At 31.4% G+C, this 4,859-nt stretch overlaps 1 non-coding gene across 1 annotated transcript; it reads right to left on the reverse strand.

Annotated features, from left to right (window-relative positions):
* Window positions 1–918: 918 nt before the first annotated feature.
* LOC107410925 (uncharacterized) lies at window positions 919–4,156 on the reverse strand. Its single transcript, XR_009634673.1, has 3 exons — window positions 2,751–4,156; window positions 1,918–2,653; window positions 919–1,265 (listed from the first exon to the last, which is right to left on the reverse strand). It is a non-coding gene; the product is annotated as an uncharacterized LOC107410925 (transcript).
* Window positions 4,157–4,859: the final 703 nt, after the last annotated feature.

Consider the following 4,859-nt stretch of genomic DNA (forward strand, 5'->3'; position numbering starts at 1 on the left):
TTTTGTTCTCTGTTTTGCTGCTTTGTTTCTGTTTTTTGCTTCTGGTTTTTTGTTTTCTTCCAACATATTCAAGCAATTTTTAACCAACTATTATAAAATTGTGTACGTACAGAGAGAGCTGACAGAGAAGTACAGGTACCAAATAAAAAAAATCATGAATTTATAAATTAATCAATCAAATTTCTCACAAAACAACATTCAAATAGCCCAGGAGCAAAACGATAAGCTAGAACTGCAAAACCATCATACCTTAATGAATATGGACGCTTTTGAAGAATTTTGTTATAATACGACATAACAGAGGGGGTCAGCAAATGGGGTTTAGATAAAAATTAGAGTTAAAAGGGCTATTAAATTAGTTAGATTCTTGCATAGATCGTGCATGCGAAAAAGGTCGTTTATATTTTTTTATTTAATGAAAAATGTTTCTTCATTTACCAAGACCTTCAATGTACTTGGGAATAAGTTTATGATTAATATTCATCAACATATTAGTTAATGATAATGAAATTACTGGGAAAGGGAAAACACTATATATGCAAGCCATCGAAATTGTGACAGCTAGCTGGAACCATTGTTTACCATGTATTTATTTATTTTTTTTGGGTTCATAATAACCCATATGAATCATTATATTCTCCATTATTAGACTATACTCTAATGTAACTTATAATATTTATTTTTTAATGAATAATTCTGATTTCAACAATATATTTTTTTTTTAGAAGTATCGACTAAAAATGTTGATGCATGTTCTTGTTTGTAATAGAAAGTCAAGTGTTAATATCAATTTTATAAATTTGTTCACACATTGCCTTTCAAATTACTACTGCTTCTTTACCACTTTTTTAGACCAATTATGCTATTTACTCTAATGAATTCAGTCAAATTAATCATGTTCACTGCATAAAAACAAAATAAAACATAATAAAATTGTTTATATTCACTTCCTCACTTTCTGTGCTCTAGTCCATCACCCTCTGAGCAGATCATTACATTACATGAAAATGTGCACAAAGACACACACACACACACACACACACAAAATTATATATATAAATATATATATAAGCTTTGACACATTTATTTTATATATATATATATATATATGCACATATACTTCAAATCATAATGCATCCTCTCTTTTTTCTATCTTCTGATACATATTATCCTTGGTTTCCTCATTTGCATTGCTTTGGATCCCTAATGAAGGTATTGGTCAGAGCAGATTCCGACTCAAAACAAGTCTGTAAAAGACTCAAAGCCTGCAATGCAAAACACTTTTAAAATACTATATTAACCATAAATTGAAGGTTTAAAAACTGTGTATCAAACACACAATGAGGGAGCGAATAAAAGTAGCAAAAGAGGCTGCTTAACAAGGTAATTAGCTTCTGGGTTGATACAATAATATCAATCATTATAAGTAGGAAATGGATTTGGCTTAAAATCTTTGTGTATACTTTTGTAGTAAAGTTTTTAACTTGAATTAAAAATGGAAATTATACATGGGATAACTATACACACACAAAAAGATACTACTTTCTACATTTTGCCCACTATACTACAAAATCCATTACACTTCCCTGTGAACTATTATGTTATTGTTAGTTAAATCCAATAAGGCATTTTGATAGACGAATTTGATAAAATTAAACATATATACACAACTCGTTAAGTCTGTTTAGAAACTGTTCTTTTCTACTTTTGTAGTAAGACTAATATTGCCAAATTTATTATGGAAAATTGCATGACTGGACTAATTAAATTGACAAAAATATAATAGTTCAGGAAGGCAATATGAGGGGTTTTATACAGTTTGGTGGGCAAAGTGCAAAAAGTTGTATAGTTAAGGAGTGGTTACCCATTTAAAAGAGCTAAGAAGATTAGTACGTATATGAAAAGCTTTAAGCTTACCTCCTCCTTGCCCACAAGCACAGTTTGCTCCTCAATGTCATTAAAAGGTACCTTCAAGTCATTGAGAATGGAGAGGCCTAAGATGGGAGATATAGGTCTTATTATCAGACTATCTGTCACTGTGAAAATTGCCTGTCCTGTTATAAATCCTCCACCATCTTTGTTATGAGATTTTGGATCCACAACTTTAAGTTCTGTTATCATTGTATTTTTATAAGAAGGAATAAGACTTTTATCACTAGTAAGATATTTATTATAGCCTACTACCGCAAAGTAATATGGAGGATGTGAGGCTTCCTCAATTCCTAATAAATCATTCTCATAACCAATTCCAGAAGCAAGCTTGGGGCTGACTAGCATTTCCTTGTGGTAGTTGGACTTCAAGAATTGCTCATCAAGATCTTGTACACTCTTGTACAACTGATCTATGCATCCATTCAAAGAACTGCTAAATTTTTGTTTCACAAAATGCCCAAGTGGAATGGTTAGGAAACTGAAAAGCAAATTAACAGTCTTTCTTTGCCTCTGCATACCAAACTTTCTTCTTAGATTTGCTCACCATAAGCTTGATAGTAATCTTTCCATTTCCAATATTCTTCTTGTCTTCCATTTTGTATTCAACATGTTTTCCTTGATCAAAATTTCCTGCGTTTAACTCGGTCGCTGGTTTATGCTTCAGAAGAGTTTCTGTCAATGGTGTTTTTGATACTAATGAGCACACTAGCAAATTCAAAACCTGAAAGAGGGTACATGATGAAGTGAGAAAAAAGTGGGTAACTTAGAGATGGAAGAACACAAACTTCGACATTTAAATAATTAAAATTTTGATGTACCTCACCAACTCCTAAAGAGAAAATGTTCTTCTCAATGCCACTCCAATCCATAATTCCAAGCTTGGAAAACAAAGATAAGCTTGCTGCAGTGGACAGGGGCATCACTTGTAAATCATCACTGATTATGAACCTGCTCAAACCTTTGACAAATACACCTCCATCTTTATCACTAAAAGAAGGCGTTTTCGACTCTCCTTTTCTCATAGATACTTCATCAACCATGGATGTTCCACATCTACAAAGACAACCGCTGTAATGACTTAATAGGGTCGTTCCAGCAGACAAAGTACCTAGTAGTCTGATGATCTATTTTCAGCTTTAGGTTACTGCAAAGAGAGTCCGCATTATTGCGGGGACTGAGCAACATCCGCTTGAATGATGTATTATGAAAATGCTTATCATCAATATTCTCAACACTTTTGTATAAGTTATTCATGCAACCTATCTCCACTGCTGATTTATCAGAGGAAAGCCCGATAATTGTTCCCACAGGAATTGTCAAAAAACTAAAGAGAATATCAACCAAATCTTGATCAGACTCGGCAAAAATGACCCTTTTCTTCTCCTTGTCCACCAAAACCACCAAGCTAATTTCACCAGTCACTTGTTTATTAGCCATCGATTATATGAAAGCTTGAAAGTTTGAAATTCCAATTCGTTTTCCTTTTGGATTTGATCAGCTCAAGATGGCAGCTGGCACTGTCAAACACAAAGGTTAATGTCCAATTAAAACATGGGATTTCCTCACTTTTGTTAGACATGATTCAGTGTCAAAATTGCAGATAATTACATTCTCATTAGAGGAAAACAATGCTGAATATTGCTGAGTTAAATCCATTATACGGTCTAAGAAATTTAACAAATAAAGGAAAGTAGAAAAAAAGCACCGGGAGTAAACTATTTTGTTGTTGCCAATTGATAAATCAATCAAAATACATACCAATGAAGTTTCAACTTCAGATAAAAAAACTAAATAAATTATTGTAAAGTGGGCAGAGGAAAATCACTTATTGCTTCGATAAACGTCGTTATATATATATATATATATATATATAAGAAAAAGGAAAGAAGCATTTCCTTTTGGGTCGCTCCAGAAAACAGGCACAAATTTACAAAGGCACATAAATCATAAGAAATTAATAAATATAAAGATGATAACTTCAGCTAAATATAAAACTGAAAATATGGTGATCTACGGAGCAATTAACTTATAATTAGGCCCCATGTCAGCGAACTCTTTCAAATATAGCTAATTCAAGGAAGAAACAAACTCCATATATAAATTTACAAAATCAAGCATACTAAATTAGGCTACTGAAAAGAGAACCTTGTTTTTCATTAAACCTCAGTAAAACGAGTAAGTAAAAAAATTGTGATAGCACCCCCCCCAAAAAAAAAAAAAAAAAAAAAAAGAAAGAAAAAGGAATAGAAGACCATTTTCAGAAATTCATTTTTAGCTTATACCTGGGATTGGTAAACAAATGCCTGACGTAGAAAAAATGTATGAAGGATTAAGAATATAAATAAGAAAAAGAAGAATATATGTTATGGACATGAATTAAGTAAGGGCCTAAAGGCAAAGGTGCGAGTGTCAACATCTACTTTGGAAAAAGAAAGAACTTAACCGGGAAGAAAACATAAAGGCAACGGTAGAAGTCAATAAAGGCAAAGGTGCGAGTGTCAACATCTACTTTGGAAAAAGAAAGAACTTAACCGGGAAGAAAACATAAAGGCAAAGGTACAAGTCAATATTGGTCAAGCTTTTCTTTTCTTTTCCTTTCCTTTTTTTTTTTTTTTTTTTTAAGTTTAGTTAAAAATATTTTCATTTTATATTCAAAAAGGAATTGAAATGAAAACAACTACTAAAATGCATATACTAATATCTACATTTACATGTAGTAAAATACATGTAGTAAGAGAAAATAGAAATACCATGCATAAAATAGTAATGTCTTGATCATCTTCAACATTATGTATGACATTTGAAATGATACTGTTAAATGTGTTACATTTTTGAACAAATTTAAATATATATATATATAATTGTCAATATTAAAATATGATAATAACTTTTCATATGATTATGTTCTTTTTTTTTTTTAATTTCTA

This window comes from Ziziphus jujuba, chromosome 10 (assembly GCF_031755915.1).
Source record: "Ziziphus jujuba cultivar Dongzao chromosome 10, ASM3175591v1".
NCBI classification, from domain to species: domain Eukaryota; kingdom Viridiplantae; phylum Streptophyta; class Magnoliopsida; order Rosales; family Rhamnaceae; genus Ziziphus; species Ziziphus jujuba.